This window comes from Lepidochelys kempii, chromosome 14 (assembly GCF_965140285.1).
Source record: "Lepidochelys kempii isolate rLepKem1 chromosome 14, rLepKem1.hap1, whole genome shotgun sequence".
In the NCBI taxonomy this organism is placed as follows: Eukaryota; Metazoa; Chordata; order Testudines; family Cheloniidae; genus Lepidochelys; species Lepidochelys kempii.
Genome location: NC_136393.1, coordinates 38,760,943 through 38,774,514, shown reverse-complemented (window position 1 = coordinate 38,774,514; position 13,572 = coordinate 38,760,943). Strand labels below are relative to the sequence as shown.

Genomic DNA, 13,572 nt, shown 5'->3' with positions numbered 1-13,572 from the left:
GCTTCACACATGGCCCAGGATGGAGAATCCACCCAAGCCCCCGGGGAGTTGGGCCAGCAGCTAATTCCCGCCCCCTCCCCCCCGACAGGTGAGCCTCCCTCCTCGCCTGAATTCATCTGCCTGCAACTCCCAGCCACAGGACAGGCCACGTTCCCCCCCGCAGGTATTTACCGCCTCTCTGGGCTGCGCTCCGTACGCTGGGAAAGGGCTGAGGCCAGGGCAGGGCTCCAGCAGGGCGCGGGGCGGGTTGGTTGTTCCCGGCACTGAACTCTGATGCCTAATTCCCCGCCCGGAGGAAGGGAGTCGGCGTGAAACTTCGGCCGATTCACAGGCGGCGGCTCCTGCTGCAGCAGCTGCTTCTTGGGGTGCGAAGGAACCGCAGGCGGAGCTGCAGGGCGGGGTGGGCGGGGGTGGGGAGCTCCGACCCCTCATGGGACCCAGCGGACCCCAGGAGCCTGTGGGGAGCAGGTCAGGGCCGGTGCCCCCCGGTGCAAAAGGGGAGGGCTGAGATTTGTGTCGTCACACCGGCCCGGCGCCATGGGGATGGCCCCTGGGAAACCCACGCAGGGAGAAGCGCGGAAAGGGAGGGTGGATCGGGGGGGGGGGCGGAGCAGAAACGTTTCGGGGTCACATCATCAAAATTTTGTAAGCTATTCTCACATATTTTCAGTCCAAACCGGCAGAATCCGTGTGAAATCAATCTTTCCAAAATTTTGGAATGCCCGTGTACTAAAAACAAAGAAAAAAAGAAGCCTACAAAAATACCCATCTGGGTTTTTACCCAGTCTGTAACTGGAACCGGAACTTTATTCTGAATCCCCTTCAAAATCCACTGGGGTCTTGATTTGAGGTTCCTGTGGGTTTATCTTACCTCGGTTTGGAAGGGTTAAATTTTTATCAGTAAATGTCAGGAAATGCCAGTTTCGCCACACAGAACGTCAACCGCCCCCCCCCCCCAAAAAGGTCCAAAAAACCAGTTGTCATTAAATAATTATTCTGTGACCCACCTTGTTGTCTGACATGCCATAGTAATTTCCCACAAGTGTGAAAATACAAATAGACAATATTTTTTTAAAAAAATGCTCACAAATAAACCTTGATATTCTCTGTCAAAATTATAAAAAATAAAAATTGAATTCTGCCAAGCCTGTTGATATCTCTATCCTCTCCCCAGGCCTTAATAGAAATAAATAATTGGCACATGTGCAATTTGTTTCATTTTAAATTAAATACAAAGTAAGAGGATAATAATGCATAAGGGCTGGATTTTGAAAGGTATTTAGGTGCTTAATGGGGTTTTAAAAAGTATCTAGGCCCTTAAAACTCATAGAAAATCCCATTAGGCACCTAAATACATTTAACAATCTGGCTGTAAATGTTCAAGGATGTGAGACACTAAGGACCAGATTGTTAAAGGTATTTAGTCACCTAACTCACACTGATTTCCATTGGAGTTGGGCAGCTAATTATCTTTAGACTTCTGGCCTTCAGGGATTGTTGTTGTTTTTTCAGTACCCTATCAACTTTGGTATATCTTCCATGTGCAGACTCATTTTTCTTTCACCACATTTTCTGTGACAGCCAATGACCTCCAGCACATTTTGAAAAACATCGCTTCCCTGAATACATGTCTCAGGGCTTCTTTTACCTCTGGGTTCCTCAGTGTGTAGATGAAAGGGTTCAACAGGGGTGTGACAATAGTATTCAAGACGGTGACTATTTTGGTCAATTCCAATGAGTTCTGCATGGAAGGGTTGACATGTAGGAAAATGGTCGAACCGTACCAGATAATCACAACTGTGAGATGGGAAGAGCAAATTAAAAAGGCCCTTCTCCATTCCTTATCTGATGGGATTGTCAGTACAGTGGAAATGATGTAAATGTAGGAGAGCAGGGTTATGACACAGGAGCCCAGGATGAAGATGAAGGAGATGATAAAGGCCACCGGATCAATAAGGTAGGTATCTGTGCAGGAAAGAACTATCCACGGTGCTATGTCCCCAAAAAAGTGATGGATGACACTAGGGCACAGAAGGACAACCTGGTGATCAGAAATGCTGGGACAGAAATAGCCAGGAAACCACACAACCAAGAGCCAACAGCCAGCTGAGCAGTCAAGGTGCTGTTCAGGATGGAGCTGTAGAGCAAAGGATAGCATATAGCCAAATAGCAGTCGTAGGCCATGACAGCCAAGAGAAAATCTCTGTGCATCCTAGGGAGAAAACAAAATACATTCGTAGGACACAGCTGACGAAGAAGATGGATTTGCTTTGGGACACAAGGTTGGCAAGCGTCTTTGGGATACAAGCTGTGGTCTGCCATACCTCCGGGAAGGAGAAATTGCAGAGAAGGAAGTACATTGGGGTGCGAAGGTGATGGCTGGTTGCCACTAGGACTATGATCGCCACATTTCCTGTGACAAGGAAGAGCACAAAGAGCGAGATCTGCAAATATTAGGTCCCAGGGAATCCCAGGAGAATAAATTCCTTCACACTGGTGTGATAGCCCTTTTCCAGTGCGGTCAGCTGTTTTACCTGCCAAAACAAATGAAGACATGAAATTAAACTGATTAAACACAACCGTGGCTCTGTGGGTTACAGATGATTTTGATGCACAGGAAGAGCAGATTATTAAAAGAGGCAGGAAATAATGGTTTAAGGCTGAAAATATCCTATTGCTATTACATTTCTGGAGCCTTCCTGCTCACAGGGTGAATTTAAGCTTGTCCTAAATTTTCCTGTGGAAACTTTTTTTCCAGTGGAAAGTGGCTTTTGGACCAAAAAGAAACTTTCAGGATAGAAATTCCATTTTCAGGTGTTCCTTGAAAAACACAATTTTTAGTTTTTGTCAATGAAACATGTTTTTTCCACGGTCAGCATCCAAAGCCCAAGATTGATTTTATTTTAATTGATATTTTTGTTGTTTTAAATTGAAAATTTTCAAATACAAAGTTGTTTTCTGGGTGTGTGTGGGGGGCAAGGGTTGTCCTTTTGACAAAACCCTGAAAAATTTCAACAGAAAAAACATTTTTCCTGTAAATTCTTCAGGATTCAGGAGCCAAATCATTTTCAAATGAGACCTATGGGTGTTAGGCATTCAGCACAATCTGTGATTCCTTTAGAAGTGAACAAAACCCCATCGTCTCTTTTGAAAATCCCTGCTAAATAGGGTGAGCTTTTCAAAAGTTCTCAGTATAGGCCTATTTCTGCTCCCGAGGAAGGAAGTCAATAGGATTTTTGTCATTGAGTCAGTGGGAGCAGACTTAGGTCAATACTGAACACGTGAGATTTGTACCTGTCAATTTCCTTCCTACAATGCAAGAGGACCTTTAATTCTTTTTATGCAGAAAGTCTCAGGTTCTAAGCCTGCTGAAGTCCCAGGTTGGAGTGGGGATGTTATACAAAGTTGCAGTTCAGAGGACAGCTACTCAATTTTGGAGCATAAATAACCATTTACATCTATAAACCAGCATTCATTTTGGGTGGTTGAAAATGAGTCAGTTGCAACCTCCTTTGACCAATTGAGACTGAGGTGTGCAAGGCCATGCAATGTGCCAATTACAGCAAAGCTCAGGGCCAGAGAGGACCAAAGAACAAAAGGAAGCAATTTTCCTAAAAAATAAATAAATAAATAAATCAGAAAATGCATCCCTTTTTTATCAGAATTTTAAATACTGATGAAGAATTTCATCAAAACTGTGAATTTCAAACATTTTTGACCAGCTGTGCCAGGAGTCTGCACTTCTTCTCCCCGTTTAGTCATTCGAACATACTTCTCGACCAGAACCGTGAATAGAACCCAGGAGCCCTGATTCTCAGCCCCTGCTCTGCTCCAACCACGATCCTAACTCCCCTCAAAGAATGGGAATAGAACCCAAGTGTACTGATTCCTGGTCCTTTGATACAACAGCTATTCTACACATCCCTAATAGAGCTCAGCACAGAATCCAGGTACCCTCACTCCCACACAACAGACCGCAAGCCCCACAAATACAGCAAAACTGTAATATGCCGAGTTTCTAAAACACCTTCAGAAAAAAATACCAGGTTCCTAGTGCTGGCCAAAAGTTTCCTTCACAGATGGATTAATGCTGAGGTCTCAAATTTGAGGCATTCAGAATTAGAAGCCACTTTTGAAAAAGTTGTCCCTACCTTGAAATCTATCAATGACTTTTACAGTGAATGTTCTGAATTTTTGTTTGATTGCTTGTTTTGGGTGTTCTGATTTTTCATTTTTCATAACCTAAATTGAGTCCCCCTCCCTATTTGGATTTGAATTTGCAAAGGATCCGAAAGGAGTTATGAAATGTAATGGAGTTGGGTGCCTAACTCCCCAATACACCTTTGAAAATCCCAGCCTTAAATATTTTGTATCAAAGTCTAATCAACACGGGCAATCAACAATTATATTTTCTCCCTCTTCAGTATAAGCCATTTATTTTGTTATGAATAACATCCTATGAATAACATCTAATGCCCTGATTCTGCAAACAGTTAATACATAAATAAACTTGCATATATAGACATATATAAAATAAAAATGCCTAAATTTACTCACATGAATGATTCCTTTGAAGTCAAGGGTTCCACTCACATGAGTAAAGTGAGGAAAATAAGTAAAATTTGTAAACATTTTTAAACAATGGAACTTACTGCAACTCATCATTCAGCAAATCTTCTCACTGGGCAAACCTTCAGCTGGTGTGAATTATCAATAGACAGGGCTGATGAGAGCGGGAAGGGTGTGGAACAATTGTACTGAGGTCCTGAGCTCAGTGCCCCCGCAAAACTATCTAACTATAGGGTGAAAGGGGAGGGGGAAAACATAATTTACCGGGCCTCCAAATTTCTCTCAGCAGACCTCTCAATGGAGCTACGATTATTTAGACCAACTGAGGATCTGGCTCTTTGTATTCAGTCTCCACTGATGGAAAGAGCTGAACCTAGCAAAATTTCTGGAACAGTTAAAACACCTGATTGACAAAATCTACTTGCCTGCCCTTTATCACGATGAAAATGATGAAAACAGCCGTGATATTCTATTTTCTCCATAAAAAGAAGGACTCATCTCAGCTGAATGGTAGAGTTAATCTTTTCAAGACTTTCCTTGTACCAACGAGACCTTATTGGCTTGCAGGGAACTGTATGCCTTTCACAGTAAATTATGTTAAAAATATGGAATTCCTTTAAAAAAATACCTCGTTTGTCAGTGAACTGTAAGCACTCAGAACCAAGTTGGACACTAAGATGACGATTGATTAGATAGATAGGATAGGATTAAAGTTCAAAATGATCTGGACAAACTGGAGAAATGGTCTGAAGTAAATAGGATTAAATTCCATGAAGACAAATGCAAAGTACTTCACTTAGGAAGAAACAATCAGTTGCACATATACACAATGGGAAATGACTGCCCAGGGAGGAGTACTGTGGAAAGGGATCTTGGGGCCATAGTGGGTCACAAGCTAAACATGAGTCAGTAGCGTAACACTGTTTCAAAACAAAGAGCAAATATCATTCTGGGATGTATTAACAGGAGTGTTGTAAGCAAGACACAAGAAGTAATTCTTCTGCTCTATTCTGCGCTGATTAGGCCTCAGCTGGCGTATTGTGTCCAGTTCTGGGCACCACATTTCAGGAAAGATGTGGACAAATTGGAGAAAGTCCAGAGAAGAACAACAAAAATGATGAAAGGTCTAGAAAACATGACCTATGAGGGAAGACTGGGGGGAGGGGGAGAGGGAAAGGGCTTGTTTAGTCTGGAGACAAGAAGACTGAGGGGGGACGTGATAACAGTTTTCAAGTACATGAAAGGTTGTTACAAGGAGGAGGGAGGTAAATTGTTCTCATTAACCTGTGAAGATAGAACAAGAAGTAACAGGCTTAAATTGCAACAAGGGCAGTTTAGGTTGGACATTAGGAAAAACTTCTGAATTGTCAGGGTAGTAAAGCACTGGAATAAATTGTCTAGGGAAGTTGTGGAATCTCTATCTTTGGAGATTTTTAAGAGCAGGTTAGACAAACACTGTCAGGGATGGTCTAGATAATACCCTTTTAACAAAGTTAAAATAATTTTCTAACCTCAGATCAAGTTCGGTGGTTGCTTCAGATATTGATGTCTAAGGGAATTGCTTGTGTGACTTGTGGTTAGCCAGTGGGGTAAAAGCAAAGTCTTCTCTGTCTGGCTGGTTTGCTTTGCCCTGGTGTGCACAGAAACCCCAGCCTTGGGCTGTAACTGCCCTGCTTGAAGCTATTTGATCTGAATGGGCACTCTCCGTTGGGTCCCGCCAGAACCAGCATCGTTACACTGATAAGGGACTCAATTAATAAAGAAATAAAGTAATATAATTAATGTCATTTAACATGGGTTTATGGTAAATAGATCCTGTCAAACTAACTTGGTATCATTTTTGATAACATTACAATTGTGATTGATAAAGGCAATAGTGCTGATATAATAGACTTCTCTATGGCATTTGACTTAGTACTGCCTGACATTTTTGGATGTCAGGATGGATTTTTGGTGTGGATTGCACTCTCAGCAAATTTGCGGATGATACTAAACTGGGAGGAGTGGTAGATACGCTGGAGGGGAGGGATAGGATACAGAAGGACCTAGACAAATTGGAGGATTGGGCCAAAAGAAATCTGATGAGGTTCAATAAGGATAAGTGCAGGGTCCTGCACTTAGGATTGAAGAATCCAATGCATCGCTACAGACTAGGGACCGAATGGCTAGGCAGCAGTTCTGCGGAAAAGGACCTAGGGGTGACAGTGGACGAGAAGCTGGATATGAGTCAGCAGTGTGCCCTTGTTGCCAAGAAGGCCAATGGCATTTTGGGATGTATAAGTAGGGGCATAGCGAGCAGATCGAGGGACGTGATCGTTCCCCTCTATTCGACATTGGTGAGGCCTCATCTGGAGTACTGTGTCCAGTTTTGGGCCCTGTCATAAATATAAAGGGAAGGGTAAACCCCTTTGAAATCCTTCCTGGCCAGGGGAAAGCTCCTCTCACCTGTAAAGGGTTAAGAAGCTAAAGGTAACCTCGCTGGCACCTGACCAAAATGACCAATGAGGAGACAAGATACTTTCAAAAGCTGGGAGGAGGGAGAGAAACAAAGGGTCTGTGTGTCTGTCTATATGCTGGTCTTTACCGGGGATAGACCAGGAATGGAGTCTTAGAACTTTTAGTAAAAAGAAAAGGAGTACTTGTGGCACCTTCGAGACTAACCAATTTATTTGAGCATGAGCTTTCGTGCTCAAATAAATTGGTTAGTCTCTAAGGTGCCACAAGTACTCCTTTTCTTTTTGCAAATACAGACTAACACGGCTGTTACTCTGAGAACTTTTAGTAAGTAATCTAGCTAGGTATGTGTTAGATTATGATTTCTTTAAATGGCTGAGAAAAGAATTGTGCTGAATAGAATAACTATTTCTGTCTGTGTATCTTTTTTGTAACTTAAGGTTTTGCCTAGAGGGGTTCTCTATGTTTTTGAATCTAATTACCCTGTAAGATATCTACCATCCTGATTTTACAGGGGGGATTTCTTTATTTCTATTTACTTCTATTTTTATTAAAAGTCTTCTTGTAAGAAACTGAATGTTTTTTCATTGTTCTCAGATCCAAGGGTTTGGGTCTGTGGTCACCTATGCAAATTGGTGAGGCTTTTTATCCAACATTTCCCAGGAAAGGGGGGGTGCAAGTGTTGGGAGGATTGTTCATTGTTCTTAAGATCCAAGGGTCTGGGTCTGTAGTCACCTAGGCAAATTGGTGAGGCTTTTTACCAAACCTTGTCCAGGAAGTGGGGTGCAAGGTTTTGGGAAGTATTTTGGGGGGAAGGATGCGTCCAAACAGCTCTTCCCCAGTAACCAGTATTAGTTTGGTGGTGGTAGCGGCCAGTCCAAGGACAACGGGTGGAATATTTTGTACCTTGGGGAAGTTTTGACCTAAGCTGGTAAAGATAAGCTTAGGAGGTTTTTCATGCAGTTCCCCACATCTGTACCCTAGAGTTCAGAGTGGGGGAGGAACCTTGACAGGCCCCACACTACAAGAAGGATGTGGATAAATTGGAGAGAGTCCAGCGAAGGGCAACAAAAATGATTAGGGGTCTAGAACACATGACTTATGAGGAGAGGCTGAGGGAGCCTGCAGAAGAGAAGAATGAGGGGGGATTTGATAGCTGCTTTCAACTACCTGAAAGGGGGTTCCAAAGAGGATGGCTCTAGACTGTTCTCAATGGTAGCAGATGCCAGAACAAGGAGTAATGGTCTCAAGTTGCAGTGGGGGAGGTTTAGGTTGGATATTAGGAAAAACTTTTTCACTAGGAGGGTGGCGAAACACTGGAATGCGTTACCTAGGGAGGTGGTGGAATCCCCTTCCTTAGAAGTTTTTAAGGTCAGGTTTGACAAAGCCCTGGCTGGGATGATTTAACTGGGAATTGGTCCTGCTTCGAGCAGGGGGTTGGACTAGATGACCTTCTGGGGTCCCTTCCAACCCTGATATTCTATGGTTCTATGATTCTATGATTTTGACTAAACCACTAGAAGGATACAAAAATAACATGGCACACAATACATGGACTAAAAGCTGGCTCACGGTTAGGTCTCAAAATGTAATTGTTAAAGGGAATTGTCTTGGAACAGGTATGTTTCCAGTGGGGTCCAAGAGGGTTCTGTTCATATCCTAACTCTATTTAACATTTTTTAATGATATGGAAGATGACATAAACTCATCACTGATAAAGTTTGCAAATGACACAAAAATGAGGAAGTAGTTAATAATGAAGAGGACAGGGTTACAGAGGGATCTGGATCGCTTGGTAAGCTGGGCGCAAGCAAACAATGTGATTTTACTATGGCTAAATGTGAATGTCTACATCTAGGAACAAAGCATGTAGGACATACTTGCAGGATGGGGAACTCTATTGTGGGTAACAGTGATTCTGAAAAAGATTTGGCGGGTCATGGTGGATAATCAGCTGAACATGAGCTCCCAGTGTGATGCTGTGCCAAAAGGACTAATGCAACTCTTGGATGCATAAACAGGAAAAAGACTACGTCCAGTTCTCGTGTCAACAGTTCAAAAAGGATGTTGATCAATTGGAGAGGGTTCAGAGAAGAGCCATGAGAATGATTAAAAGTTTAGGAAGCACGCCTTATAGTGACAGACCCAAGGAGCTCAATCTATTTAGCTTAACAAAAAGAAGGTTAATAAATTCCTTCATGGTCTCTTCAGTCTAGCACAGAAAGGGATAACACAATACAATGGCTAGAACTTTAAGCTAGGCAAAATCAGACTGGAAATATGGCGTACAGTGAGAGTAATTAACTTTTGGAGCAATTTACTAACGGTCACAGTGGATTCTCCATCACTGAGAATTTTTCAATCAAGATTGGATGTTTTTTCTAAAAGATCTGCTCTATAAATTATTTTGGAGAAGGTCTATGTCCTGTGTTATACAGAAGGTCAGACTAGATGATCACAATGGTCCCTTCTGGCTTTGGAATCTATGAATCAATGAAATCAATGACTTTAGGTGCCTTGGTGTTTTTGAAAATCCCTCTACATGCCTAAATACCATTTAAAATCTGGCCCTGGGTGACTTGAGAGCCTACATCCAATTTTCAAAAGAGCTTTAATCTTTCAGAGCCAGATTTTCAAAAGTATGAAGATGTCTAAAGCTTCAGATAGATGCTCAGCGGGATTTTCAAAAACACCTAACCACATTAGGTGCCTAACCTGCTTAAGCATTTTTGTCAGTCTGCACCGTTGACATCTAAACACTTTTGAAACTCTAGCTCTTAGGCTCCTAAGCAACTTACATGATTTTGTAATGGGATTTAGGCTTCTATATCATTTAAGCACTGTCATAAATATAAAGGGAAGGGTAACCACCTTTCTGCATACAGTGCTATAAAATCCCTCTTGGACAGAGGCAAAACCTTTTCACCTGTAAAGGGCTAAGAAGTTAAGATAACCTCGCTGGCACCTGACCAAAATGACCAATGAGGAGACAAGATACTTTCAAAGCTGGAGGGGGAGGAACAAAGGGTCTGTCTGTCTGTCTGTGTGATGCTTTTGCTGGGAACAGATCGGGAATACAACTCAGAACTCCTGTAAAAAGTTAGTCAGTACTCTAGCTAGAAATGCGTTAGATTTCCTTTTGTTTAATGGCTGGTAAAATAGACTGTGCTGAATGGAATGTATATTCCTGTTTTTGTGTCTTTTTGTAACTTAAGGTTTTGCCTAGAGGGATGCTCTATGTTTTGAATCTGATTACCCTGTAAGGTATTTACCATCCTGATTTTACAGAGGTGATTCTTTTACCTTTTCTTTCATTAAAATTCTTCTTTTAAGAACCTGATTGCTTTTTCATTGTTCTTAAGTTCCGAGGGTTTGGGTCTGTGTTCACCTGTACAAATTGGTGAGGATTTGATCAAGCCTTTCCCAGGAAAGGGGGTGTAGGGCTTGGGGGGATACTTTGGGGGAAGAAGTCTCCAAGTGGGCTCTTTCCCTGTAGTTTGTGTAACACGCTTGGTGGTGGCAGCATAGGGTTCAAGGACAAGGCAAAGTTTGTACCTTGTGGAATTTTTTTAACCTCAGCAGGTAAGAATAAGCTTAGGGGATCTTTCATGCAGGTCCCCACATCTGTACCCTAGAGTTCAGAGTGGGAAAGGAATCTTGACAGGCACCCTTGAAAATTGTACCTGTGATGTCTAACAATCCATGTAACAAAGCTTCTCCTGAATTATGATCTTTTGTATCTTGACAGATGGAGTCTGTGACTGGAATAGAGAAGGAAATCTACTCCAGGATATAGGAATTTATCCTTCTGGGCTTCCCCCGTAGTCAATATTTGCAGATCTCTCTGTCTGTGGTGTTTACCATGATGTATGTCCTGACAGTTGCAGGAAATGTTGCCATCCTAGTCCTAGTGAGGGCCAGCCATCAACTCCACACCACCATGTACTTCTTCCTTTGCTACCTCTCCTTGCTGGAGATATGATACACCACAGCCTGTGTTCCCAAGACCATTGCGATTTTCCTGGGGAAAAACAGAACCATCCCCTTTAGTAGCTGCATCCTGTAGATATACTTCATTTTCTCCCTGGGCGGCACAGAATATTTCCTCTTGTCCGCCATGGCCTATGACTGCTATCTGGCTATTTGCTACCCATTGCACTATAGCACCATCATGAACAGCACCTTCTCTGCTCAGCTGGCCCTTGGCTCCTGGGTGTGTAGTTTCCTGGCTATTTCTATCCCAGAATCCCTGAGAGTTAGATTGTCCTTCTGTGGCACTAATGTCATTACTCGTTTCTTCTGCAGCATAGATTCCTTCATCATTCTCTCCTGCCCAGACACCTATGTGATTGAGATGGCAGCTTTTATCATCTCGATCATCGTCATCCTGGGATTATGTTCAATAACTCTGGTCTCCTACATTTACACCCTCTCCACCATACTGAGAATCCCATCAGCCCAAGGCCAGCAAAAGGCCTTTTCCACTTGCTCTTCCCCTCTCACTCTTGTGATTATATGGTACAGCTCCACCATCTTCCTGTATGTCAGGCCTTCCAGACAGAATGCCTTGGACATGAACAAGACTGTCAACACTTTGAATACTATTGTAACTCCGCTGTTCAACCTCTTCATTGACAGTCTGAGAAACAAAGAGGTGAAGGAGACTTTATGGAAGGTATTCAGTGGGACATGAAGTTGTTTTTGAATGGCTTAAATGTTACTGGGTCTGATTCTCAGCCTGTGCTCATGTTCCTTTTGGTAGTAACCGTCCTTGTTGTTGTTCTTTTAATCCTGGTTCCAGTTTTACATTTACAACTTTTGTATTTGGGTAAAATGTTCAGAAGTGCCTAAGGGCCAGATTTGCAAAGGAATTTAGGCACCTAAAGATTCAGATAGGCCCCTAAACACCATGAAAGATGTGGTTTCTAGGAGCCTAATTTTTATTGAAAATCTACTGGACATGAGCTCCCAAGGGGCATATTTTCAAAGATATTTTGGTGTCTAAAGATGCAGATAGTTGTTTAGTGGGCTTTTCCAAAGCACTTCAGCAGATGAGGCACCAAGATCCCATTGATTTCAGTGGTAGCTACAAATACTTTTGAAAATCTGTCCCTTAAAATCTCTCGAGAGGTCCCATTGGCATGAATGAACATCTTTCAACTGAATTAAATGGCCTTTCGATCAGGCCCTATGTAGACATTACTTTTAGCAATTCACATTTAGGCCCCCATCCTGAGATCCTTACTCAAGTGCTAAATTATATTATTTTGAGTCGTCCAGTTGACTCTAATGGGACTACTCACACTAGGAAAGAAAGCTTGTGCATAAAGCTTGTGCAGGATCAAGACCTTAGTGACACTGAATCTGCACTCAGAAGTTTGTCCTAAGTTTAAATTTGTAGCAACTCCAGAATTTTCATTATCTGTGATGTATGACTGGTTGGCCAACTCACACGACATTGTGTCTGTTCCTTGGTTCAATAGCTGAAAAATTATTAAACAGCAGACTAAAGAACAACATGCAGGAAATAAAGAATGATGAACAACGATGGTGGATTTTTTTTTTTATTAGTGAAGAATTTCAAAAAATCAAATTTATTTCCCTTTTTAAGGGTTCTAAGTTTGGGGGTCCTACATGTTGGTAAATGGAAACAATTCAATCAAGTTTTTTTATAAAGTTTTCCGTTTAAATGTGGTCAAAAAATCACTAAATCAACAGTTCTTTACAAAAATTTTCATTTTTGAAAATGGTCATTTTTCAACAAAAAGGAATTACAAGGGAGAAAGAAGTTCAATTAATGGTGATCAATATGTTTTCACAGAATGTTTTTTATCAAATGAACTTGATTTGACTGTGACATTTCTGATTGTTAAAGGCAATGGTGTTGACGTGATAGACTTGCATTTTTCTAAAGGTTTGATTCAGGGTAACATCACACTATTTAAAAATAACACTACACAAAAATAATAGTAAATTGATTAAAAACTGGCTAACTGTTAGTTCTCAAAACATAACTGTTGATAGGAACTGTTCATTTTAATGGGTGATAGATGCCTAGATGCTTTTGAGAATCCCACTAGGTTCCTAAATACCTTTACATATCTTGCCCTTGATGCCTGACTTATTTGTATTTTTGTATATTTGTATCTAGACCAGTCTTATCATCAGAGTGTAAATAAACTTTAACTTTTACCTTTGTATCCCCCTACCTTTTGGAAAGTGTTTTACTTATTAAGGCTGGGGATTTCAAAGGAGGTAAAGACGTAGGCTGGGTTTAACAAAGGAACCTGAGAGAGTTTTAATAGAATTTTTGCACCTATGTCCCTTTGGCATCTTTGGAAGTCCCAGCCCTAATTGGAGCGGGTTGGAATTTTCATTGTAGAGGAAATTCCAATAGTTTGAAATTGATTTTTATCCCAAATCTGGATGAAAATTTAAAACGTGCTGATACAGACTAACACGGCTACCGCTCTGAAACTTGTATTTAGCTGTGACATTCTGAACACCTTCCCCAGACCCGAAGAAGAGCTCTGTGTAAGCTTGGAAATT

General features: G+C 41.8%; 1 protein-coding gene and 2 pseudogenes across 1 annotated transcript in view; 1 reads left to right on the top strand and 2 right to left on the bottom strand.

Annotated features, from left to right (window-relative positions):
• Window positions 1–1,549: 1,549 nt before the first annotated feature.
• Window positions 1,550–4,662, bottom strand: LOC144929257 (olfactory receptor 6F1-like; annotated as a pseudogene).
• Window positions 2,446–13,572, bottom strand: part of LOC144929108 (uncharacterized) — a 170,323-nt gene continuing 159,196 nt past the window's right edge. The window contains exon 4 of the mRNA XM_078848361.1: window positions 2,446–2,534. The gene's annotated coding sequence lies outside the window, so the exon portion shown is untranslated. The remainder of the gene's footprint in view (window positions 2,535–13,572) is intronic.
• LOC144929256 (olfactory receptor 6F1-like) lies at window positions 8,911–11,935 on the top strand (annotated as a pseudogene).